The 27,717-nt window shown below is 46.8% G+C and overlaps 1 protein-coding gene across 1 annotated transcript in view; it reads right to left on the bottom strand.

Annotated features, from left to right (window-relative positions):
* IDH1 (isocitrate dehydrogenase (NADP(+)) 1) overlaps positions 1 to 27,402 on the bottom strand; it is a 197,977-nt gene extending 170,575 nt beyond the window's left edge. The window contains exon 1 of the mRNA XM_069225945.1: positions 27,244 to 27,402. The gene's annotated coding sequence lies outside the window, so the exon portion shown is untranslated. The remainder of the gene's footprint in view (positions 1 to 27,243) is intronic.
* Positions 27,403 to 27,717: the final 315 nt, after the last annotated feature.

The following is a 27,717-nucleotide window of genomic DNA, read 5'->3' as shown; positions in this document are numbered from 1 at the left end:
CTCCAAAGCCTAAGCCCAACCCCCCCAGATAATCCCTGAGGTGCCTGCCTGCCCCCTTGATGCCCCTACCTGTGGAGGTTACATGGCAGTCAGGAGTCAAGTTCGGGGCACACAGATGTGCATTGTGTGCATGCTGCACATTTTTCCATTGTACTGGCCAAAGGTATTGGACATTTTAATAATAATTCTAATGTTTAATACATATTTGGACCAACTAGTTGTTGGTTTCAACGTGACATTTGTCCTGCATTTCTTTTCTTAGGGCAGATTTGTTCATGACTGACACGGTTTGTGTGTGAGTATTTGTGTGTAAGTGGTGCTTGTGCTACCTGTTTTGTCTGGGCACACGTGAGTTGTGTGCAGTGCTTTTGTCCCCCCAGTGATGGGTGTGTGTTGTGTGATGGGATGTGTATGTTGTGAAGATGTTGTTGTCATGGTATTGAGTGGTGTTTGTGATGACATGTGTTTGTTGTAGTGTTGTGCGGCTTTGTGCGCTTTGACTGTGTGCATGTTTGGTGCATTGTATGTCCGATACGATGAGTTGTGTGTTTGCGGTGTATGTTGAGTGCTGCGTTGTATAGTTTTGTGATTGTGTGTGTTTGTTCCCTGTTGGTGGTACGTTGTGTTGTACATGCGATTTGTCACTGGGTAGTGTCTATTGTGGGTGCTTGCCAATGCATTGATGGTATTGTGGTTGCGGTGTTGTTGTGACGTGTTGTGTGTTATTGTTTTTGACTAGGCTGGTGCTGTGTTTCCGGGAGCTGGTGTGTGTTTTTGACATGTGTGTGTGTGATGGCAGTAGTGTATGTATTGTATGTATTGTGTATGTGTGGATGAGTATGTAGCTGTCTGCGAGTGTGCGTGTCAGATTATGTGTGGGTGTGTGTCTCCCTCGTCCCGTTCCCAATGGTATGTTGTGTGAGCATTTGAACTTTGCCAATTTACAACAGTGACAGGTAAGTGTGTGTACTTACAGTTGCTGTCGTACTCTTCAGCATCAATTCCAGAGTCTCTGGGAAAGTAGCAGCAGCGGGATGACGTCTAGCTCTACTTCTATGGCGGCTTTATGCAAGTATGGCTTCCTTCCTTTTATGCAGTTTGTGTCAGCCTGGATTTCCATGGTGGTGCAACCACGGAGGAAACCTTGGTGGTGTGCAACATTATAATCTGTCCGGCGGAAACATGGTCTCCGCAGGCATGCAGGTGGCTACCATCATCCATGGCGGCCAGACCACTGTGGCGTTGCTGTTGGTGCTTTGGCTGTACTCTGTTCTGAATACCGCCAACGTCAGAATTTGGCTGTCTTCTCTGCCAGCCTGTTGGCAGTAGGACTGCCACTGCCAACATAGCGGTCCAGACAACGCCAAACTCCTAACGAGGCCTAAAGTCTGGACAAGCAGACTGCTCTAACATTACAGGCACCTGGTTACTATAGGACTGTGAACTTACACTCATACAATTTAGCAAGAATCCTGACTAATCTTGTAGATGGCTTATCTACACCATTTTCAGACAAGGAAATCAAAGGATTTTATCAGTTCAAAGTTGAAACATCTTTTCCCCTATGTCCTAAAATGTTCCACTGTCCAGGTACATCCCAGCAATTCACGCTCTATAATAGAATACTTGCATTCAGCCTCAGTAAACGATCTAGAAGCAAGTACATTCCACATTTCTTTTTAAATGACTTATAACAGCACAAAGGCCAGTGGCATTAGCATCAACAGTTACAACATTCAGGGCAGTAGCAGAAAACGGTGACAACAGAGCTGAATTCACAATTTCCCATTTTAAAGTGGCAAAAGAAATATCTTGTTCACACTGCGATACAAAATTGGTACCTTTTTTAAAAAGAATATAAAGGTAACTCTATATCACTAAAAGACTTCACACGTCTACAAAAATACTCACAGAATGACCTGAGCTGATCCTTGTCCTGAGGCACCTGAATGGACTCAATAGCATTCAACAAGTCTTTCTTTGGTGAAAAAACATTATCTGAAATAGTATGACTTATAGTTTACTTCCAAGGCAAAAAGATTACACTTATCTGGGTGAACAGTCATACCTTTGTCAATCAAAATTGACAAAACGTTATCTAAAAGTTGGTAATGACTTTCCAACGAACTAGTATACACTAGAATGTCATCCTGAATGCAACCACTTTGTCAAACTCACTAACCATGCAAAACATTTGTTTACGAAACACGTACACAGCAGAAGCAAGTTTTGTGCTGTATCTAAACGCCCCATCAGGTGTAATAAAAGTGGTGATTTCACAGGAATTTAAAGTCAATTCAATTTGATGGTAAGCTGGCTTTAAGTCAATTGTATTGAAAAAAATTGGCACCAGCTCATTTTATATATATTTCTTGAATGCATGGTAATGGATAACAGTCTACTAGAATCGGTTATTAACAGACCTGAAATCTGCATGCATCCTTAATTTGACATTTTTTTCTAACCCATCAATGGGTGACATCCATTCAGAAACATCCACAGCTTCAATGATACCTCCCTTACACATGTCCTTGACTAGATGTTTCCACTCGCCTTTGGTCCTCACAATTAGCGCTATTATTGTCCTTCCAATTGTCACCTTGAAGGCATCCGAGGCCACTCCTAGTGAATTTGCGGGTAGGGTCATTCTCCTTAAAACAGTTCTGGATTGTTTGTGTGTGCTTACTGGAGAAGAGTGTACCCACAAACTTTGAATAACACGTGTAACAATTGAACAAATTACAGTGAATCATTAACCAGACCAAACATGTGCTCCTCTATACTTTTCCAGGGCTATTCACTTGGCATCTATCTCCACAGTATAAACTGAGGTCATATCTTGGGATGAGGTCTATTAGCCCCCACGTGGGCTCGCTGGTAAGATTATGCACTAAGTTTGAGCAGAGCATTTCTTACCCCTTCCCTTTCCCGTTTTAGACTTGTTTGCATACCATTGTGAACTTCACTGTAGCTAAATGTATATCATCAGTCAATGGTACAAGAAAACAGTTACTGTAGTTGATTTCACAATTCATGAGTACCAGATAGTCATAATGTTGCAGTCCAACCCCACACCACTGTCCCTAATGCTTTCATCTCACGCCATGTCCATTATCTGTATAGGCCGCCAGTCAATCTTCTGCAGACTACGAGAGAGAATGCTGTGCAAACTCCTAATTTGGCTAATTTCAGCTTAAATGTTTCCTTGAGGATCTGTCTCATTGTCCCATTACCATCTCTGGGTGTCTGCTATACCATCAAGGTTGACCAGTCTTCCAAAGAGATTTTCTCCTGGTTTCTGTTCTTGTATCATCATCAGACATGTCTAGCAGTGCTGTGCATTCCCCAGGAAAAATCACTTGTTGTTTAGGAGTATTTCCTTTTGAACTGCAATTTCTAGGGAAGGTTCATCAGTATCTAAACTTGAGTTCGTTTGTTCAGCTTCCTCACTAACGATCTGAATTTACGGATGCCTCTGAAGGGCACTGATTTCATTGTAATTGACTTTGGAGGGGTTGAGGGGGGGCATTGCGGGGCAGCTAGCCTACTAACCCTGTTGCATTGGCTGATTCCTTTCTGACCACCCAGTGATCTTCTGAATAATTTTCTCATTACACATGGGTTTGAAATGGAAAATTATCACATCCAGGCCATTTTTCAAGATCCTTGCTTTTGGCCAGTAGAGAATTTGTTTGAGTTTCCAGATAACAGATCATTGTGGTACTCTGTTGATATGTTTCCTATAAAGTTTGCAACTGGGTTTCAGCTGACTCGCCCCCTTAGTTTAAGCTATGCATATCCAACTTTATCTCTGCAATGTCTTTTTCAATATCCATCCTCACCTTTTCCAGGTTTTTTAACCAAGGACTTTTCAAATCCCATTTTCTGCTTGAAGTGGCAGATCCTCGTTAGTGAGAGCTACATTTGTTTTTGCATCATTTCGCTTTACATTTTTTCCATACTTTCTACTTGCTTTCCTACCTGGTGGAAGCAGCTAGTATCACCAGATTTATTCCTGCTCAGGTGTGGTGACATTATCAATTGCTTATATGTGCATTTCATTAGGAGGTATTCACTTACTTCCCTGCTGGGTAAGTTCCATAAAGCCTGCGAAACCGCATTTCAAGGTAATCTTGGTCTTTCAAACTGTGCCTTCTTTAGGTCTTCAACACTTCAGGAGCCGCTATGAATATGTCTGTACAGTATTTCTATTTGCCCACAGTAGTGCCAAGTATGGTGGTTGCTTTAATTTCCTCTCCAACTAGCTACAAGCCCCATACCCATGCCACTATGCCTGCCAAATTAATTACCTCAGCTCCATGGAGAGGCCATAGCATGTCAGGGAGGGCACCCCTTAAACCTGTGGTTCCCAACCTTTTGACTTCTGTGGACCCCCTCTCCGTCATTACTGGAAATCAGGTACCCCCGATGAATCATTATTGAAATCTGGGGACCCCCACCGAGTCATTCCTGGAAGCCGGGGACCCAGGTCTAAACATCGGCGGTGGTTCGAACCGTAAAAACAATACACAAAAAATACAGAAACAAACATTCATCAAACACACACACAAATGATAGCACATGTTATTTAATGTGAAAACAAATATGCAGCTCCCACGAATCAATCTAAGCATACTAATTTAATTTTTAACCTCCAATTTCAAATTGACATTTATAGTACATTTTAAAATGTTCAATTGTACATTTAGCCACTTTATTTATATATACACTTTAATAATATGTTAATATTATTTACTTTTCTGAGCAGTCACGGACCCCCTGAATAAGCTTTGCGGACTTCACAATACAATCACAATACTCAGAGTTACTAAAAATCAGATTCCTCACGTTCTACAAAGAAGAAGGATTGCTGGCCTGAAAACACCGCAGAGAGAAAGAAGACGACAACTGTTTTGGCTCCAGCCCTACCGGCCTGTTTCTGATTCAAAGAACCAGCAACGCATCCTGTAGGCCCAGCGACCTCTGCCGACTCAGAGGACTGCCCTGCAACTACAAGGGACCGAGAACTCCCAAGGACAACGGAATTGTCTATATCAAGCAAGAAGAAACCATCCTTAAAGGGACTCTCACCTCACTCCAGAAGCGTGAGTTCCCACCACTCTGCACCCGACACCCCTTGCCCGTGTCCAGAGAAACCAATGACCCAGAGAGGATCCCCAGGCGACTCTGACAACGTGTCCACCCGGGGCTAACCTCTCTGCACCCAAACGACGACACCTGCAGAGGGAATCCCGAAATCCCCCCTGACCGGAACTGCACAGAAAGAAGAAACATGACGCCTGGGAGAAGCACTGCACCCGCAGCCCCCAGGCTCGTGAAGAACCAACCACCGGTGCAGCAGTGACCAGCAGGCGGCCCTCACCCTTGTCCAGTCGGTGGCTGGCCTGAGAAGCCCCCCTATGCCCTGCCTGCAACGTCTGAGTGACCCCGAGTCCCTCCATTGATTTCAACTACAAACCCAACGCCTTGTTTGCCCACTGCACCCGGCCGCCCCGGTGCCACTGAGAGTGTGCTTTGCGTGCGTACTTGCCCCCCCCCCCTCCCAAGTGCTCTATTAAACCCCCCTGGTCTACTTCCCAAGGACGCAGGTACTTTCCTGCCAGCAGACTAGAACTAGAGCATCCCTTGTCTCCATAGGCACCGGTGTTATTTGGGCTCCTCTTTGTCCTCTGCACCTGACCGGCCCTGTATTGCTGGTGCTGGGTATTTGGGGTTAGCTTGAACCCCCAACGGTGGGCTGCCTCTGCCTGAACTGAACTTGTAAGTGCTTTACTTACCACATTAACCTAACTGTACTTACCTCCCCCAGGAACTGGTGATTTTTGCAGTGTCCACTTTTAAATTAGCTTATTGCCATTTTATGCCAAACTGTGTACATTACTGTTTTGATTGAAAGTCCTATCTATACCTATGCAAAATACCTTACATTTAATGTATGTACCTGCAATTTGAATCTGGTGGTTCTAAAATAAAGAAAAGAGTATTTTTCTATATAAAAACCTATTGGCCTGGAGTTAAGTCTGAGTGTGTGTTCTCATTTATTGCCTGTGTGTGTACAACAAATGCTTAACACTACCCTCTGATAAACCAAAGTGCTCGACCACACTATCACAAATAGAGCATTAGTATTATCTATTATTGCCTCTGTAAAGCCTCTTGGAGAACCCTTTGTAGGAGGCTGGCTTGGCTTATAGTGGGTACCTGATGGTACCTACACCCTGAGCCAGGTCCAGTTATCACTTATTAGTAGATTAGTAGTGTTCTAGCAGCTTAGGTCGATAGAGGTAACTATAGCAAAGCAGCTTAGGCTGAACTAGGAGACATGCAATGCTCCTAGTATACTACTTATATCATATAGCACTATATCATAAGAATCACAATACTCAGAGTTACTAAAAATAAAGGTTCTTTATTTTAGTGACAATGTGCCAAAAATATCTCAGAGGATATACTCCCTTAGGAGGTAAGTAAAATACACAAAACATACACACAAACCAAAATCAGGTAAGTAAACAGTTAGCAAAGTAGTGCAAACACTCTAGAATACAATAGGATGCAATAGGACTAGGGGCAACACAAACCATATACTAAGAAAGTGGAATGCGAATGACGAATGAACCCCAGGCCTAGTGTAGTGTGTAGGGGGTCACTGGGAGTGTAAGAAAACACTAAGGGTGTCCAAGTTACCCCACCCCAATACCCTGAAAAGTAGGAGTAAAGTTACCCTACTTCCTTAGAAACACACTAAAGTCGTGATAGGAGATTCTGCAAAGACCACAACTGACTGCAAAGCACTGAAGATGTATTCCTGGACCCGAGGACCTGTAAAGTAAGGGGACCAAGTCCAAGTGTCACAAAAGTGTCCGGGGGGGGGGGGAATTGCAGGAGCCCACTAAACCCAGGATGAAGGTGCAAAATGGCTGCCTCCGGGTGGAAGAAGCTGAAGATTCTGCAACAACGGAAGATGTCAGGAACTTCTCCTTTGCACAGAAGATGTCCTACGGCGTGCTGGAGGATGCAGAGTTATTTCCACACAGAAAGACCGCAAACAAGCCTTGCTAGCTGCAAAGGTCATGGTTGAAGAAAATGGGTGCTACCCGGGCCCAGGAAGGACCAGGAGGTCGCCCCTTGGAAGAAGAGACAGAGGGGGCACTCAGCAACACAGAGAGCCCACGCAGAAGAAGGCAGCACCCGCAGAAGTACTTGAACACAGGTTCAAGAAAACTGAGCACAGCGGTCATCTCAACACTACAAAGGAGGGTCCCACGAAGCTGGTGGTCAACTCAGCGAGTTGAGCAATGCAGCACGGAGTGCTGGGGACCTGGGCTGTGCTGTGCACGAAGGATTCCTTGCAAAAGTGCACAGAAGCCCTAGCAGCTGCAGTACACAGGATTACTGTCAGGCGTGGGGAGGCAAGGACATACCTCCACCAAATTTGGACACTGGACTATCGGGGTCACTTGGATCCAGCTCCTGTGTTCCAGGGACCACGCTCATCTAGATGAGAGGGGACCCAGAGGACCGGTGAAGAAGAGTTTTGGTGCCTACGTTAGCAGGGGGAAGATTCTGTCGACCCACAGGAGATTTCTTCTTGACTTTCAGTGCAGGGTGAAGGCAGACAGCCCCCAGAGCATGCACTACCAGGAAACAGTCGAGAAAGCCAGCAGGATTAGGCACTACAATGTCGCTGGTAATCTTCTTGCTACTTTGTTGCAGTTTTGCAGGCATCCTGGAGCAGTCAGCGGTTGATCCTTGGCAGAAATCGAGGAGGGAGATGCAGAGGAACTCTGGTGAGCTCTTGCATTCGTTATCCGAAGAGAAGCCCACAGGAGAGACCCTAAGTAACCCTCAGAGGAGGATTGGCCACCTAGTCAGGTAAACACCTATCAGGAGGGGTCTCTGGCGTCACCTGCTGGCACTGGCCACTCAGAGGCCTCCATTGTGCCCTCATACCTCTGCATTCAAGATGGCAGAGGTCTGGGACACACTGGATGAGCTCTGGGCACCACTCCTGGGGTGGTGATGGACAGGGGAGTGGTCACTCCCCTTTCCTTTGTCCAGTTTCGTGCCAGAGCAGGGGCTGCGGGATCCCTGAACCTGTGTAGACTGGCTTATGCAAGGAGGGCACCATCTGTGGCCTTCAAAACTTTTCCAGAGGCTGGGGAAGGCTACTCCTCCCCAGCCCTTAACACCTATTTCCAAAAGGGAGAGGGTGTAACACCCTCTCTCAGAGGAAATCCTTTGTTCTGCCTTCCTGGGACTGGGCTGCCCAGACCCCAGGAGGGCAGAAGCCTGTCTATGGGTTGGCAGCAGCGGTAGCTGCAGTGAAAACCCCAAAGAGCTGGTTTGGCAGTAAGAGGGGTCCATGCTGGAGCCCCGGGGATGCATGGGATTGCCACCCCAATACCAGATTTGGCATGGGGGGGGGACAATTCCATGATCTTAGACATGTTACATGGCCATATTCGGGGTTACCATTGTGAAGCTACATATAGGTATTGACCTATATGTAGTGCACAAGTGTAATGGTGTCCCTGCACTCACAAAGTCCGGGGAAATTGCCCTGAACTATGTGGGGGCACCTTGGCTAGTGCCAGGGTGCCCTCACACTTAGTAACTTTGCACCTAACCTTCACTAAGTGAGGGTTAGATATATAGGTGACTTATAAGTTACTTATGTGCAGTGTAAAATGTCTGTGAAATAAGGTCGACATTATTTCACTCAGGCTGCAGTGGCAGTCCTGTATAAGAATTGTCTGAGCAAAAGAAATGCTGCAGCCCATAGGGATCTCCTGGAACCCCAATACCCCGGGTACCTAGGTACCATATACTAGGTAATTATAAGGGTGTTCCAGTGTGCCAATAAGAATTGGTAAAAATGGTCACTAGCCTGCAGTGACAATTTTAAAGCCAGAGAGAGCATAAGCACTGAGGTTCTGATTAGCAGAGCCTCAGTAACACAGTTAGGCACCACACAGGGAACACATTCAGGCCACAACTATGAGCACTGGGGTCCTGGCTATCAGGATCCCAGTGAGACAGGCAAAAACAAACTGACACACAAGTAAAACCTGGGGGTAACATGCCAGGCAAGATGGTACTTTCCTACACCCCTGGACTCTGTGCACACTATCTCTCACTTTGAAATAGTATATACAGAGCCAGCTTCATACAATTTCCAATTGTGAACTCTTATGAAATACATTGGCAGACACTGGTTGTTCTTAAGACTGCAAAGAACATATTTTCTGAGTCAGGATGACATATGCAAGTCTTCCATTTACCAATTAAACAAAACCATTGACTATTTCGATTCTGTAAAACATATGTATTTTACTAAGAGTTTTTACAATGTCTACAGCAGATAGCTTGCCAGTATTCATATTAATGTAGTGTATAAAAGATATTTGGACTAAAAGGTGCCATTGCTGATTTGCTTGTACAAAAGAGCAGATCAAACAAACACAGACCTGGAGAGTTGGACATGGTCTGAAAACCTAAATTTCCACCATTCAGATTTAAATTCATATCAACCTAACTGGCATGACGAGTTACACAAATGTTGTTAGCCAAGTGGTACATATAGATGAAAACTACAGATCAAATTTTGGTACCAGACGACTCCATATCACAAAATGTAAGAAACAATGAGGCAAATACCCTCTAACCCTTATGACCAGGGTAGTAAATGCAGATGATTAATGGTTAATGCAAGGGGGAAGTAACCTAGACTTCCGCGGTAATACAATGGCTAACGTAATTCTATGCGTACGAATAATGTAACATCAATAGAAATTTATTGCATTATATATTTCTTTAAACATGTTATTCCAGACATGAGGTGCATATATTTTTAATCATGTTATTCTAGACATAACATTTGCATTTGTCCAAGTACATGATGGAAATAGCCATGGGTAAGAATTTTTTTTTTTTTAACAATAGGTTTTACTACCAGACCAAAGGAGTGGACATGGGAGCTGCCTTCGCACCAAACTTAGCAAATCTCTACATGGCAGAATTTGAGACCGAATACATCTTCAATCAGACAAACCCTTTCCCATGCCACATAAGAAAATGGTCAAGATACATTGAAGATGTGTTGCTCATCTGGTGTGGGTCCATCATTCAATTACAAGAGTTTCACACATGGCTGAATGGCAGATCCCACGACATCCAGTTCACCATCGGGTCCAGTAAGGAAAACATCCCCTTTTTAGACCTCAAAATAGGAGTAGAGAGGTCTAAACTATATGCGACACTGAGGAGCACCCACGGACCCGTCCCCACCACTTCTTCAAACTTAGGAGCAACAAAATCAGCATCAAATTCACCTCCATCCTCAATGCATTCCCCTCCATTGACGCATTCCCAGAGCAATGGAAACGCACAGAGGTCAGACCCCTCCAGAAGAAACCCTCTGCCAACCCAAGTGAATGAAAAAACTACCAGCCCATCTCTCTGTGCCATGACCCCACCAAAGTCCTTGAGAAGGCCATCTACCAACAAGTCACCGAACACTTAGAAAACAAAACCTGCTGGATACATCCAAGATCGGCTTCTGCATCAACCACAACACTGAGACTGCCCTGATCGCTGCCACTGACATCAGAACCCTTGTTGACTGGGGTGACACAGCAGCTCTGATCCTCCGCGACTTCTCTGCAGTGTTTGCCACAGTATCCCACCTCTCCCTCATCAGGAAGCACCACCACCTTGGGATCCGGGAAAACGCCCCTGGATGGATCACACCCTTCCTCACAGGACAGACCCAGAGAATATGCCTACCTTCCGTCACATCAGAACCCAAGAACATAATCTGTGGTGTCCCGCAAGGATCATCCTCAGCCCCAACCTGTTCAACACCTAGATGAAACCTCTGGCCAACATCGCTAGAACCCACGGCATCAGCATAATCTCCTTTGCAGACAACACCTAGCTCATCCTCCCAATCTCAGAAGATCCCTCCACCACCAAGACCAACTTCCACAACTGCATGAAGAGCATTGCTGACTGGATGAAGACCAGATGTCTGAAGCTCAACACTGACAAGACCAAAGTTCTGATCTTCGGAAACAACATCTCTTTGTGGAATGACACCAGAAGGCCTTCCGAAATCGGACCCACATCCTCACAGGCAGTTCCCGCCTGCAACCTCCATATCATCCTAGACAGCAATCTCACCATGAAATGCCAGATCAACGCAGTCGCCTTTGCCTGCTTCCACACCCTTTGCATGCTACAAAAGATCTTCAAATGGCTCCCCATCAACACCAGAAAAACTTTAACCCAGGCCCTAATCACCAGCCGACTCAACTATGGTAACACACTCTATGCAGGAATCTCCACCCAACCCCTGATGAGACTCCAAACTTTTCAGAACTCTGCTGCAAGACTCCTCCTTGACCTCCACAAAAAGGCCCACATCACCCCTCACCTTAGGAACTTCCACTGGCTTCTCATCCAGAAAAGATGCCAGTTCAAGATGCTGACATGTCTACAAGGCCCTCCACGATCTAGGACCAGCATACATCAGCCACCGCCTGAACTTCCACCAACCCTCCAAACACCTGCACTCCACCACCCTTGCACACATTTCTTCCATCTGTAGAAGCTACAGCAGAGGTCGGTCCTTCTACTTCTCTGCCTAGTCTTGGAACGACCTCCACCTTCGAACGGCATCCTCGCTCACGGAATTCAGAAAGGTACTCAAGCCATGGCTCTTTGACTGGTAGCAGCAGGATCCCAGCACCTGGATACCCTCAGGGGTGATTAGCCACGATCTAGAAGTCTCAACTGATTGATTGACCGATAGTCTTGGTTCACTGCAATTGAACTAACATAGTAGAAAACACGGATTTCTAAAATGAAGCCCTGGATTGGTACATGGTGTCTCGGGTGACACGAGGTACCTGGTAAACTTAAATAGCTACCTTAATACTATTCTGTTGATAGTCACATGTAAGCCAATACAAATAAAGTATACTCAATTTGTTTTCCCGAAAGAACCAAATAATTTTATGGCAAGACCGGAGGCTCATATTATGCATTTCTTTTCTTGCTTTATTAAATAGCAGTAGTCAAGAGAAAAAACTACAAATCCCAGCAGGCAAACAAAACATGGCCAATGGGAGAAAACGAGTAGTCCAAGAGTATACACCAATCACAGTACAGTGCTTCCCTAAATACGAATCTTGACTGTGAACAGCCCTCTTTTCTTGCTGCTCGCAGTCAAGATTAGTATTGCATATAATCCCCCTTTCATTTTTTAGTTTAATATTGTTCATTGTCTAAACGTGTTGTGCTATGTTTCTATTGCGCTTATTGTTTAATATGAGGTTTTGAGTTGGCCTGTAGCCGCATTTCATATCGTGTTTTCCGCCTTAACGCGCGTCTGTCAGCGCGAGCTCCTGGTCGAATGTTTGCCATTTTCGGCGCAACGGTTGAGAGAAACGTCCTCTTTTTTCAAGCGCTCACCTGTTTGGCGATTTGCGGTATTTATTCGATCCGTGAGGGCTTGTCTGCTCAACCCTCCGGTCCTGTCTGCCTCGCTGCTTCAGGGGGTTTTCCTTTTGAGTCTTCTCTTTCTCCTTTCTCTGCCCACAGGGCAGAGCCGAGTTGGTTTTTCCTCCGCTGGAGGAAATATTTAACCCTTTCTCTCCCTTCAGTCTCCTCAGTATTTTTTCGGCTATTTATGGAGACAGATTATTCCTCCTCGAATAAAAAATGAATGAACAGGAGGGTTTGATTACTGGACAGTTCAATAAGTTCATTAAATTTTCTGTTGAACAGTGTGTTTCAGCCTCTATTAATAAACTGTCAAAGAATTTGGAAAATTCTGTTTTAAGCTTGGTTACCAAGACGATGTTAGCCCAGTCTGCGGGGGATAGCAGAAAACACCTTTTTGCCAATTCTTCTCCCAAAACGGAGTTGGTTGGTGAGTTATCCTCACGAAAGGCAGAGGACATGGCACCTCACAGGCCTCCCTTATGGGAGGGGTGTTCAAATGTGAATAAATCTTCTTTAAAATGTTCTAAACAAATCCAAGCATATTTCTGCGCCTACTGTTATTTCCAATATATTGGATACAGATGATGAACTTCCAGATGTGGTTTCAGATGCAGATAAATCTGACAAAGACGATGATGATATTGTTGGCTCCCCTCCCCCCTCCTAAAAAAAAGCACGATTTTCGGCGCAAGAGGCTTCTAAGCCTCAATTAATTACTGACTCAGAAGAGGTTCCTATGTTCGACCCAAATGACATTCACCATCCGCACTTCATGGAATGGTTCGATTATGTCGCTTCCAGATTGCGTACTCCCCTTGACAAACAGTCTAGAGCATAGGTACTCGCAAACATTTTCCCAGGCACCAAAAAGTTTGTTCTGTGACGTGCCTGGGGGCCGCATTGATGCCAGGGCAGTGGCGGTCGGGTGGGGTGCCTAGGGGGGATTGGTGGCAAGGTAGGTGTAGGAGAAGCAAATTATATACATCTAGTAGCTGAAATAAACAATGGGAAATCAGAAAACCTGGAACTAATCCCGGCTTACCCACTTTTCCAAATTGTGTGATCTTAGACAATTGTTTAGTCTCACTTTCCCTTCTTTTTCTGCATTATCACATTTAAGATGACCTCGAAATACATGATTCATGGTGTGCTGCACAAAACCTGCTTCTATGTTTGATTTATTAAAGTGTAATGTTGTAATGATAGGAACCCAGGCCACCCATAAAGCGCACATACCAAGTGACTTGTCTCTTTAATTTACTATTGGTGATGTTCTCAGGGTTAGGGAAATAATTAATGATTGCAAATTTATGTTTCCAAATTTATGTTTGAAAACTATCAATTTTAAATGGATACATCTCAATGCACTGATAAAATAAATTGCATTAGGGCGAAAAGGTTCTGCATATTAACTAAATACACTTTTTTTAATTTTGAAGAAGCTGTCTTAGTTTTAAACTTGTGTTGCAAGATGTCTTTAAAAATTAAGGCTTTTCTAAATTGAAGTGCAGGAGTCTCTAGTTACTTCCTTTCTTTCAGACCAATTGAGCTTGAAATAAATGATTGTGCATGTATTTCATATTTTTATTGTAGGTGCAGAGTCGAGCAAACAGCTGCCCAGTGTTCCTGTTGCTCGAAGGGCCGCATGTAAAGGTCAGAAGGCCGCATGAGGCCCGCGGGCCGTAGTTTGAGTATCCATGGTCTAGAGCTAAGCTCCGTTCGGAATGTCCATATCCTTCACTACACTCCAAAATAACTAACTCCAACCATTGATCCTTCCCTCCTCACTTTTTTTACTAAGTTTGGCAAGGATCCCCGCAAAGGAGTGGATAAAGCATGGTCCTTATGTCAGGACAAACTTCTGGACTTTGTGTCTGTTGGGTAATGCCAACGCTGCTATTACGCATGAGCGCAGGAAAGGTCTCCTCCTAAAGCTTGACCCCAAGCTCGTCAACCTGGCTACCTCAGATCCAGGTATCAAGGCAGAAGGCCTCCTTTTTGGGGAGTCCTTCATAAAGGAAATTAGTAAATATGTGTCCACTTTTGCTTCATTGGATAAAACCCAACAATCCCTCAAGAAGATGTTCACCAACTGGGTTTTTGCCAGGGCCGGCAGAGACAGGAACCGCTTTGCCAGCCGAACCTACAACATTCAAGGTACCTGTGGTGCCTAAAATTCTTCCTACCAGGAGTACAGACCTCAATTCTACCCACAAAGAGGTCGTGGCTTCTGCAACAAAGGCAACAGAGGTTCCAGATTCTCCGCCCAAACCGTTAAGTTCCCCTTCTGGCCTTCCTATGGTAGGAGGCTGTCTTTCATTGTTTCTCCAGATATGGCAGTCAATTACAGCAGATCCCTGGGTTTTAAACACAGTACAGGGTTATTCTATCGAGCTTTACTCAACGCCGGTTCAACGGGTACCTCTTCATCCACCCAAGTTTTCTCCCAAGATGACACATCAAATTTCTATAGAGATCCAATCTCTTCTGCAAAAAGGGGCAATTGTCCCCTGTCAGTTAGATCCTACCGGTTTCGTCAGTTCAGTCTTCCTGGTTGAAAAGAAAAACAGGAAAATGCGACCAGTCATCAACTTAAAACTCTTCAACCATTTTGTAGTCTATCGACATTTCAAAATGGAAACCATTCTCCACCTCAGGGATTCTCTTCTTCAGAATGATTGGATGGTTCGTTTAGACCTCCAGGATGCATATCTAACAGTCCCCATGCACCCAGAGTCAAGGAAATTCTTGCAATTCAAATGGTTAAACCAGGCTTATCATTTTTCCCCTCTTCCTTTTGGCCTCTCTTCGGCCCCCTGGTGTTTCACAAAGCTCATGAGACCGGTGGTAGCTTGTCTCAGAGCCCAAGGGGTCAGGTTAATTATCTATCTCGATGATATTCTCATCATGAATCAAAGTTCCTCTTCTCTTCTATCTAATCTTCAGTTAGCTCGTTCCCTCCTGTCGAGCCTCAGTTTTCTCATAAACATTGAGAAGTCTCTTCTGGTTCCGGTTCAAACGCTAGAATTCTTAGGGTTTCTAATCGATTCTGTCACTGCCACTCTACACCTTCCTTCCGCAAAAGTCAAATCCATAAAATCAGAAATTCTTCAAACTCTTCGCAAATCTTCAATATCCATAAGAACTCTAGCTAGGATAGTAGGTCTGTTTTTTTCTTCGATTCAGGCCATTTTTCCAGGCCCGCTCCATTAGAGCTCTTCAAAGACTAAAAATTCATCATCTCCAAAAGGGTCTCTCTTATTCAGACGACATTATTCTAGATCAAGAATCTCGCGCAGAATTGCAATGGTGGATTGACCGTTTAGATGCCTGGAACGGCAAGACAATCTTTGCATCAGCGCCCGTGTAGTATTAGAATCCGATGCAAGCCTTTCCCGGCTGGGGAGCCCGGTGTGGACCAATCTCGACTGGAGGCGCATGGCCTCTACAGGAGTCAAAACTGCACATCAATTGTTTAGAGATGCTTGGCTGCTCCTTTGCAATAAAAAGTATGGCCAGGGACTAGATTTGTTGCTCAGTTCTTCTCAGAATGGACACCATCTCTGCAGTCCATTATATAAACCATTTGGGAGGCACAAGATCCAAACATTTAGCGGAATTAGCAAAAGGGTTTGGGGAATTTTGCCTCCAAAACCGGATTTCTGTCAAGGCAGAATACCTGCTGGGCAATCTAAATACGGTCGCGGATTGGCATTCCAGATATCTCCTGGATGCAAGCGATTGGAGACTTCATACCTCAATTTTCAAGGCTATATCCCACAAATGGGGCCCTTTTCAGATAGATCTTTTTGCGTCCCTTCTCAATGCTCAACTTCCCCTTTTCTTCAGCTGGCGACCAGATCCCTTAGCTCTAGCTTTCAATGCTTTTTCTCAGGATTGGTCAACTTCCCTCAATTACGCTTTTCCCCGTTTATTATGATAAGCAGATTGCTAGCTCAAGTAAGACGTCAACAGGCCGTGGTGGTTCTCATTGCCCCCTTTTGGCAATCCCAAGTGTGGTTCCCTTCTCTTCTGGAGTTGCAACGGATTTCCCTTGTATACTTCCGTCCTTCCCAGATCTCCTCTCCAATCGCCTCGGTCTTCCCCACAACCCGTTTGAACCCTGGAGTGAGTGGCAGTGCGAGCCCCGCTGGAGACCCTGAAGTAGGCCGGCGGCCCTCCCCCTTGGCTGGAGCCGGGGCTTCGCGTGAGGCTGTGGGCTGCCGCCGAGTGCGGGCAGAAGGCTGAGGGGAGGACCCAAGAGGGTCTCCCCGAAAGTGAAGCACTTGAGCCCGAGGGTCAGTTCCGGGCAGAGGCGCGAGCGGCGCTGGGCCGCACCCGCTCCCCCGGGGATTGGAAAGGCCCGGCGGAGATAGAGGGGCCCCGGAGGAGCTGGGCCCCATAAATCTGGAACCGGACCAAACCGAACGGCCAGAACTCGACGAGAGGCCCCGACGTGGAGTGCGGTGAGTGGCACTAGATTGCCCCCTGGGCCCTGGGGGAGTGGAGAGGCCTGGGAGAACCGTAGGGGCCCCGGGCGGCCTTCCCCATCGGCTGGAGCTGGGGTGTCGCGTGAGGCTACGGGCCGCCGCCGAGCACAAGGGGAAGGCCGGAGGCATCGGGGGAGTCCTGAGAGGGTCTCCCTGATAATGAGGCACTGGAGCCCGGGGGTCAGCGCCGAGAGGAGGCGCGAGCGGCACCGGGATGCACCCGACCCCCCGGGGATTGGAGAAGCCCGGCGGAGACCGGGGGGCCCCGGAGGGGCTGGGCCCCATAAATCTGAAACTGGACTAAACCGTACAGCCGGAACCCAGTGGGAAGCCCCGGCGAGGAGTGTGGTGAGTGGCACTGGGCCACCCCAGGGCCCTGGGAGTGCGGAAAAGCCCGGGGTGAGCCGGGAGGGTCCCAGGGGGAAACACCCTGTGAAACTGGAATCGACTGCTGACCCCGAGATGAGCGCGGCCCGGAGTGGTAATTGGGCTGGCTGGTGAACGCGCTGCTGGGGCCCCGGTGAGGGCATCGAACACGGTGCAGAGGACGAGGCCCTGGAGGTGGTGGGGGACCGGAGGCCATGCCAGCGGGGAGAGACTGATGACCCTGGGGCCAGTGGGGACAGCAGTGGGCCCTGACGGCTGGGGCCCCTGGGGGCCATTAAAGGACTGTAAGACAGGAGTTTGCCCCCGTCGAGAGCGTGAACGAGCCTGCGGCCCCGCCGAACAGGGAAAACTGCAGCCTGGCATGTGGTGACCAAGGTATGGGCCTACAGGAGGAGGGGAGCTCACGATAAGACTCGGTCTTGCACACTGGGGGCGTGACCCCCCTCGACTTTTTTTCAACCGATGCCCCCCAAGGGACGACACAAATGTAAAACCATGGACCCCACGACAACATAGGGGCATAAAGAAATGGAAGTACAAGGCCGCTCACAGGTCAACGTACAGGATACCCTGGACAAAATACTAGTGGCGATAGAAGACACAAAGACAACACTACAGCGAGACATCAACCAGGTAGCAGTTGAGGTGGGTCTACTGAGAGCAGACCACCATAAACTGGTGGGCAGAGTCAAAGAAACGGAAACAGTGTTGGCGGTCATAGGGCCGAAACAGGAAGATCTGGCAGCAGAGGTGACTTCACTTGCTACTAGAGTGACACAGCTTGAGCAAAGAGCTGAGGACGCGGAGGGGAGAAACAGGAGGAACAATGTCCGCATAGTGGGCCTCTCGAAGGGGTTGAAGGAGACAACATGGTGGAGTTTCAGCACAACGGTTGCACCCGGGTGCCTGACCCCCTTCTACACGCTGCATCGAATGCCATCAAGGCCTCTTGCCCCTGGCAGACCCCTACGTGTAGTGATTGCCAAATTACTGCATTACAGAGACATCCTCATACAGAAGGCCAGAGAGTTAGGCCCATTTAAGGTTGTGAATGGAGAGGTGACGCTATTCCCGGACTACACACTGGATGTGCAGAACAAGCGAACTTCATTCCAAGCAGTCAAAAGGGCCTTACGAGAAGAGAGGATCCAATACTCGCTGTTGTACCCAGCCAGGTTGAGAGTGATGATGGAGGGGAGGACCACTTTCCATCAGTCCCCAGAGGAAGCATGGGAATGGCTCGAGAAACACAGGTCCCAGAAAGGGCAACCTGGGGTTGGGGGCCTGGCTGAGAGTCGGACTCGCCGGGCCCCAAGAGCACGGAGGCCCAGAGATTGCCCACGGATGGCGCCATCGCAAACACAAAAGGAAAAAGGCAAGAGAGCGGCCCTAGAGGCGTCGGCCCGTGTGAGCAAAGGAGTGCCACCCCCCCCCCAGAGGGTTCAAGCGAGGAATCGGATGATAACAGTGGTGTCCTTGGCCGGGAACTTGGGTTGCTCGGCGAACACTCCCAACGTGACACCACAAACGGCCGACAAACTTGGATAATACTACTATGGGGAGGCCCAGAGATATGGCACAACGGGTGAACGAGTGGCTCCTCTGGACCTGGCCACCCCCCAACCCAGAACTTCGCCAGTCCATTCAGGCTGGCGAGAACTGCAGTAATATGTTTGAACAAGTTGCACTGTTGCATAGTTTTCTGGGCTACCTGCAATTTGGAAGGCGCCCTGGGGAGTGGGAGTTGGGGTTTGCAGTTGCAAGTTAAGTTGGCAAGGTGGGTGATGACGACCGGCTGTAGCAAAGAACTGAACATGGGTAGGGGCAAGTCAGAGACCTGGGTGTACCAAGGGCACTACTATCAGACTATTATACTAAAATGGCAGACTATAGTCTCTTAACATGGAATGTTAGGGGGATGGGTACCCCGGCTAAAAGACATAGAATCCTCTCCTATTTAAAAAGAAGGGGGTGCAGGTGGCAATGCTGCAGGAGACCCACTTAGTAGCGGGAGAGGTGGAGAAACTGAGACGCAGGTGGAGGGGGCAGGTGTTCGCCACAGAGTACTCAGCTTATGCAAGAGGTGCAATGATATGGGTCAGGGCCGGGATCCCTCTAATCATAGACTCCTCAAACATAGACCAGGAAGGTAGATTTGTGATATTGGAGGGGAGGCTACACGGTACCCCAATAGCTATAAGCTGCATTTATGCCCCTAACCAGGACCAGATACTCTTCCTGAATAGGTTATCGAGCCACCTTACCCGCCAGTGCACGGGAGAGTTACTAATAGGGGGAGACTTTAATGCAATATTGGACATAACTTTGGATAGGTCAACTCCACCATTGCAGGGGGCAGTGTCAACCAGAATAGACAAAAACCTAAGCGAATGGCTTGACACCTGGGGGCTGCTGGATGTATGGCGGGAGCAACACCCAAAAGACAGAGACGACTCGTATTACTCGGGCCTTCACCGGCTGCATACAAGAATTGACAAGAGTGGCTTGCCCAGCGGGCCTTGCTCGTAACATAACTCATTCAGAGTATCTTGTCCGCACATTGTCGGACCATAATCCCTTACTGCTGACACTGAGGGTCTTTGAGAATAGGCCCCCCATACCGTCATGGAGACGGTCTCCTGCGGCACTGGAGGATCAGGCGTATAGAGACGCCCTTCAATGCCACCTAGCAGAGTATATTGAGACCAATGGTGGAACTACCTCATCCAGGGCCACAGAATGGGAAACACTTAAGGTGATGATGAGGGGCTTCTGCATGGGTCAGCCGGTGGGGGAGAGGCGCACACTTGAAAGGGAACTATATGCACTAGAGAAGGAGATACATGAAGGGGAGCTGAGACAGGGACCTGAAGCTCAGGGGAACGAGGAATATACCCGTGCCCGTAGAGAACACTCCCGGATTGAGGAGCAACTTAGATGTCATAGCATGCAAAAATATTTAGCATCATTACACTCAGAGGAAGGTAGATCAGGGAAACTGTTGGCATGGCTGATGCGGCCGGGCGGGGGTGGGGAGCCCATCGCGAGTGTACAGGATAAGGAAGGGCTTCGTAGACTCAGTCCAGGCCCAATTAATGATGCATTTACAGAATATTACGCACAACTGTATAGGAAACCCAATGACCTGGGGGGGGGGGTGAGGCCTTTGAGTGCTTCCTTTGGCAGATCCCACTCCCAATTCTGAACCCAGAAGAGAGGGATAGCTTGGGGGGTTCTGTGACAGCGGAGGAGATATGTGAGGCCATATCGCAATTGGCTCCCGGGAAGACTCCTGGTACAGACGGCCTCCCCATGGACTTTTATAAAAAAATATAAGACACTATTGGTTCCCCAACTAGCAGAAATGTATGCGGAGGCTTTGCGTCGGGGGAGCTGCTGTGCTCGCTTCGAGAGGCCTTGGTGGTCCGGCTCCCCAAGACAAAGAACATGGAGGCACCAGTGCCTGACTTCCGTCCCTTATCGATGCTGAATAGTGATTTTAAGATCCTTAGTAAGGTCCTGGCCAGTAGGTTGCTCCCCCTTATGAATACACTTGTGCACGCGGACCAGAACGGTTTTGTCCCTGGCCATAGTACCTCACTAAACTTAAGGCGAATCTTCGCTGTCTTGCATATGTCAGAAGAGGAGAAGCCTCCAGCAGGGGTGTTGCTTGCAGTGGATTTTGAGAAGGCCTTTGACTCGATTAGGTGGGACTACCTCAGGGCCGTAATGTTGAAAATGGGACTAGGAGAGGGTTGGGTAAAATGGGTGGATCTGTTATACTCGTCCCCGCTAGCACGGGTGAAGACGGGCAAAACTATTTCTAACACATACCTGGTGTATCGGTGAACCAGACAAGGATGCCCCTGTCCCCACTAATGTTTGCCTTGGCGATTGAGCCGCTTGCGGCCCAGATGCGACGGGAGGGAGTAGGCAAAGGAATTGAATGGGGTCCGACTGAGCATATTATCTCCTTATGTGCTGATGATATACTTGTTTACCTGAGAGATGGAATCAGGGGCCTCCCGTGGGCTCTGGGGATCCTGGAGGACTTTGGGGCGTTGTCAGGGCTTCGCCTCAATCGAAACAAAACATTTGTATTCCCCGTGCTGCCAGAGTGTGTGTGCCCTGAAACATGCCCGAGGGACGTGAACTGGGCCCCTCGGACCTTCAAATATTTGGGCATTCAAATATTCCATTAACTGGCCGACCTTCGGGATGGCAACCTGGGAGGGACGCTCCGCTCTCTGCGATCCTCGGTCGGGTTCTGGCGATCACTGAAGTTAACAATAATGGCCAGAGTTGCGTTATCGAAGATGATTATGCTTCCCCGCCTCCTTTATTACTTTGCAAACTTGCCGTTATGGATCCCTCCGGCGTGGTTCTGTGAATTGAACGCTTTGCTCCGGGAACTAATATGGGACGACGGTCGAAGATGCACGGCACCGACGACCATGTGCAGGCCGACGCACATGGGTGGGCTGGGGGCTCCTGACTTCGAGGCATATTATCTGGCATCCCAATTACAATGGGTATCAGGCTGGATGGTGGGTAGGGGGCAGCTGGATTTGCTTACGTCCCGCGGTATGGTGGACACAGCCCGAATAGCTGCACGTATGGCAGGAAGGAAGACTGTCCCCCTACAGGACAACCTAATGACCAATGTTGCGATGACATGCTGGAAAAGATGCATGAGAAGGGTCGGAGTGGGCCCGCCCTAGTTCCCGGCACTGCCGTTGTCGGTCCTAGCTGTGGACCTGGGAGGGATGGGACTGAGGGGCCAGGGATTGGGACCGTGGACGAGAGCGGTGATGGGGACAGTGGGATAGCTTTTCACGGAAGGGGTGCTGAGGAGTTTCACTGACCTAAGAGGAGTGGGGGTTCCCCAGGGTCAATTCTTACTCTTTGGGAAGATGGTGCACACTCTGAAAGACCACTAGGATACAATTAACGCAGAGCCCACGGTCCACAGAGTATTGCACCTCCTGTTGACGTCAGGTGAAGAACCCCACTTGATTGCTAAAATATATCGGGCCCAGATTGAAGCTGCATTGGATCCCCTGCACTTCCTGAGGGAGAGGTGGAAGAGCACGCTCGGGCGTGGTCTATCCGAGGCAGAATGGAGCAGGGCACTGGCTTATCCCCGGGAGATTTCACGTAACACCCGCTTACGAAACATTCAATATAACTACCTACATAGGACGTACCTCACTCCTCACCGATTGTTCCTTATATATGGGGGGACCCCTAGAGTGTGCCCCAGATGTGGCAGCGAAGATGCTGACTTTGATCATATGGTGTGGAGGTGCTCGGTGTTACAGGTTGGCTGGAAGGCGATGATAGCGATTATGTCAGGTTTATGTGGCACAGAACTGCCGTTAACCCCCGCTATATGTTTGCTGGGCCTTAAAGATGGTACACCACAAGGGAAAGGCAGGGGTCGCTTCCTGGACCTGGCCCTCTATAGAAGACTGATTGCAAGGGGTTGGAAAGCCCCTAGCCACCCGCACTCAGTGAGTGGAAAGGCGACGTCACGAGATGGACTAGGGCTGAGATGCAGGTTCTGAAGGCAGAGGAGGCCAGAAGCATCCACAAGACTCCCATCGCCCCAGAATGGGAGGACTTGGTGACGAGGTGGGATGACCTGATGAAAGGACCAATAGCCCCCAATGGGATATCAGCAGAAACAGGGCCCTGAATGGGTAAAGGGATGAGACAGCCAGCGCATCCAACAGAAGCACCCCTAGGGGAGGACCCCCAACACTAATAATAGACACTGGTGAATACACTAGCTGACCGTATTCGGACATGCAGGACGGGGCAGGGTTAGCCACGAAATGACAAATAGGTACTAAAGGAGAATAAGAGAGAATGGCCAGTCACCCCCCACAGAATGTACTGCCCGGAGGGAGACTCCTCCCAGCTAGTCCAGTATCCACCCACACGAAGCCAACACGTTTAAATATAGATTTAGGTTGAGTTAAAGCGGTTATGTGGACATACAAATAAAAAAGGGGTAACACAGAGCCATAAAGCATAGGATCCCATGAAACAGGAGAGACAGTACATTTGATCTGAAGTTGAACAAAGACCAAGTGGGGATCAAAAAGAGCAATAGTTCGAGACACAAACCAACTGTAACGACTAGTATACATATGTATCTTTTAAGCGATTTATGAGTTAAGAACAAGATGTTACCATAAACAGAATGGCATAATGTAAAACAGCGAATTGTTAATACACATATATTCAACAACAAAAAAAAAACGGAAAACCAGTTGGCGAACACCCTTTGGTCTGTCGCTTGTTGAAGGGAGTAACATTTTCCAATCCTCCCACTCCAAAGTACAGTTCCCTGTGGGATGTTAATATTGTTTTCAATCTATTTATATCTTGGCCAGATAACTTTTTTAAAGAAAGTAAAATATTATCACCTAAACTTGCTATGTTATTATGCCTTGTTTCTCTTAAGCACCTTTCAGATGTTAGAGCTTTAGACATTACAGCTCGGCATTTTACTCCTTCAGGTGTATTATTTAATGTTCATATTCCGTTTTTTATCCTTATTTTCCTGATCAGCCTATCCTTTGTGTAGGCCAATGCTTGAAAAGTTACGAACAAAGAACAGCCGATTTGAGATCTTCTTCTGCTTCACAACTCCTGATTTTTTAAAAAAAACCCTTTTAAGCCAGTTTCCTCTCCAACTCTAGCCTGTTGGGTTAAATGGATTATGTCTTTAGCGGGGGTAGATATTTCAGTTTTTGGGGCCCATTCTACGAGAGGGGCTATGGCCTCCAAGGCTTTCTGGGCTGGCTCTCAGTTAGAAGACATTCTCAAATCGGCTGATTGGTCTAACGATAATGTGTAAAAGTATTTTACTGTAAGCCAGTTCAACATACATCGTTAACTGTGATTAATTCGCTTTAAACTAGCATAATATGAGCCTCCGCTCTTGCCATAAAATGTAGATTTTTGTAGTAAGTTATGAAGGAAAGTCTTAATTTTATTAAAGACACGGAGGCGAGTATTATCCCACCGCAACAAATCTTGACTTTTGTTTCTCCCTCCCTTTCAGCAACTGCTCCTGCTGCACAATCGACATCATGATCATCTGTTTCCAGTGAATCTGCGATTGACTCTTCCTCAACCGACGGATCCTCAACATTGCCTTCTTCACCCGAACGACTGTCTTCACCAGTTCCAAGTCTCTGTTGTTGAACTTTGTCCAAGACCTCCTGGCGTTAGTTATGGCAATCTGCATTGTCTGTTCCATTTTGCCTTTATTTTTCACTTTCTAGACTCTCACACAAGAAAAAAGGGCTGTTCACAGTCAAGATTCGTATTTAGGGAAGCACTGTACTGTGATTGGTATATACTCTTAAACTACTCGTTTTCTCCCATTGGCCATGTTTTGTTTGCCTGCTGGGATTTGTAGTTTTTTTCTCTTGACTGCTGCTAATTAATAAAACAAGAAAAGAAATGCATAATACTGGCCTCCGTGTCTTTAATAAAATTAAGACTTTCTTTCATAACTTACTAGGAAAATCTACATTGTACGCCACGCAAATAACGTAGAGGTTAATGAATTGAGTGGTTTGTTCTTCAAGGCCATCATCAACTCGAGTCAGTAGAACGGGCTTAAAGCAGAACAATGGTGCAGACGTTTGAACATTCCGGGCGGGGAAAGGGGAGCGAAGCAAGAAACACATTGAACGTCATTCAGAGTCAAAGCAGTTCAAGCCCCTGACCTCCGCCCTCCCTTTAGCAATTGAACGCACGTAGCTCTGCAATTCGCAGAGCGGATACACGTTCCCAGAAGCATGTTTAAATCAAGAAGGAAAATCCTGTATTGTACAAGAACGGTTGAAGAAACCAGACTGGTTTCGGATGTCAGTCTCGTTTTAGTATCAGCTTATGCTGGTAGTTTTTAACGGCGATATGTTCCCATGGTGAAAACGGCTAGTCTCTTTGCTGCATGTATAACCGATGTAACCAAACACAAGAAACGCCTGTGTTGCTTTGACAGATATAGCTAATATTATTTCAAGTTCAATTAGACTTGATAAAGCTAATATTTTAAGTGTAAATCGACTGTGTTCCTGAAATGCTAAAGCTCACACATCGTGCTACAAATCACCCAAATAAAACAAATGACACTATGCTCTCAAGATCAATGCATTCACTTAATGTCTAGCTGACAAGGTAATTATCCAACTCCCAAATCCGATTCTATAACCCCGGCCAACGTAACACATCAACCAATGATTATTTAGATAACCAGTGGATGCTATGTTGAATTTTTGTCAACTGCTAAACCTATAAGATAAGCGTCTGGGTGTAAATATTACAGGCAGCGCAGAGTGCAGTGAGGCATGCATTTTGCAAAAAGGTATTCTTGTCTAATGTATCCGGCTATCATAAATTTATTATAATTTATTTTTATGAATGTATACATCGGGTGATTCCGTAATACGGAAACACACGATCCGGAAGATATCCAGGTTGCTTAAAATGAAAAATTGAAGATGTAACATTTAAATGTAAAATGCAGATTAGTCGTGCAAAACATAGACCATGGCATGTTTAGAGGTCTGTTTTGTAAGAAAAATATGTTGCACAGCACGTAACACTGAAACTATATTTCCAAGGCAGATGAATGGCATGATGCGCCGCTATCATAGCGCAACCCATCTGATGGCATCAACTGAACTTAAAAGGGCCTACTGGCGCCCGAGACTAAAGAAAGTGCGCCTCTGGTGAGAATGTCACGCACTGCTTCAATACATTTAAAGGAAGAATATCGGCACTTCTCAGGAGTAAACAGGCACTCTCGATAGTGAGTACCGCTACTCAAAGTACTATTGATCAGTGTGACCCAGAGCAAAAGAGGGAAAAACGCAAGGTGGAAATAAAAAGGATGAGAAAGAGGGAAAACGTGACAAAGGGAGAAAGCAAGAATCTGCAAGAGTGACAGAAAGGAGCAGGGAGTGTCTGGTGAAGTGCTAAGGTGGAATCAAGCTTACGTGGCCATCACAGAGCGCCATAGATCAGATCAATAAATACTTCAATCAGTAGCCGCGTGTAACTATAAAGTGTGTCAATCGTCCATGTAAAAAAGAAATAATAATACAATAATTTAGCTAATCCCGCAGCAGCCAAGAAGCAGTCAGAGGGCTATGTGAATAATGCATTTTTTTATTTTAATATTCCACAATAATGTGCTACAGGTGCTTCGATTTCCATCATGTAATTGCAGGCATCGCAGAGCGTCACTTGATAAAACTCAAATGACAATACCATTTTGCACACTGAAGCTGAATACAATTTTACAAAACACGCAACATGGGAGGTTTTTCCCCAGTCTTCTGACAAGTTTTTAACATCGCTTCATCAGTCCTTCATGAAACACCAAGTAATTCCTCTGCGGTGGGGTTTTACGCCCCATCTTTACAACCCTTACAATTCGATGAAAGAAGAAAGAGGTGCATTCAACTGAGCAAAAAATCGGGAGATCCGGCTAAAGAAACATTACAAGTAAATACAGGGACATGTTTATCAATTCTCAAACTGTGATCGTGAGCCTCAAAATTTGTCTTACGACCCTTAATCATGATTACTTTAGGTGCCTTGAGCACAAAGGTAGAGTCTCCGTAATTTTACTTATGAACGACACTCATGCCCAGCTCTGAAAAAGAAATAACAACCAAAGCATTTTGCCCGCATTTGTTACAACTTATCCGTATATGACAACAATATTTTTAACATTCGGGTACACTCATGAATACCGAACTTCAGAATTATTTTTTCGGTTGCGTCCTGATTCCAATACGATTACCTTGCTGTGACTGTGCTTGCAGACTTGAAAGACAAAGTAAAGTACACCTTTTGTTCTTCTTCTGGGAGACCGATCAGCCTGACTGTCAGCTCCTTCTCACCGGCAACTGCAGTGACCCCCGGCTCTTGCTGCTACAGGGTAGTGGCTAATTCCCTGTAGAAGAAAGACCATTAGCAACGAATCTCTTTAAATCACGTGGCAAAAACGTCACGTCCGAGATCTGTGCTATTTGCGTAAACTTGCTTCCGCTCTCCGGGGTTTAGTTATGACGAAACTAGCCATTGAGGGTTCTTTGTAGAATTTTCTTGCGTTCCCTGTTTAGAGTTGTTCTGTTCGCGACGGGTGCTGCAAATTGGTGTTTCCTTTATGTGCTCAGTAGATGTAGGTTTTTGTGGTCTCAGTGGCCTGCGAGCTAAGGTATACACCAAAGGAAACCTTACTTGCCAACATTTTAGAAGAGGGATGTTTAAACCA

This window comes from Pleurodeles waltl, chromosome 3_1, assembly GCF_031143425.1.
Source record: "Pleurodeles waltl isolate 20211129_DDA chromosome 3_1, aPleWal1.hap1.20221129, whole genome shotgun sequence".
Lineage (NCBI taxonomy): Eukaryota > Metazoa > Chordata > Amphibia > Caudata > Salamandridae > Pleurodeles > Pleurodeles waltl.
The sequence above is the reverse complement of the archived record's forward strand: the minus strand, read 5'-3'. Positions and strand labels throughout refer to the sequence as shown.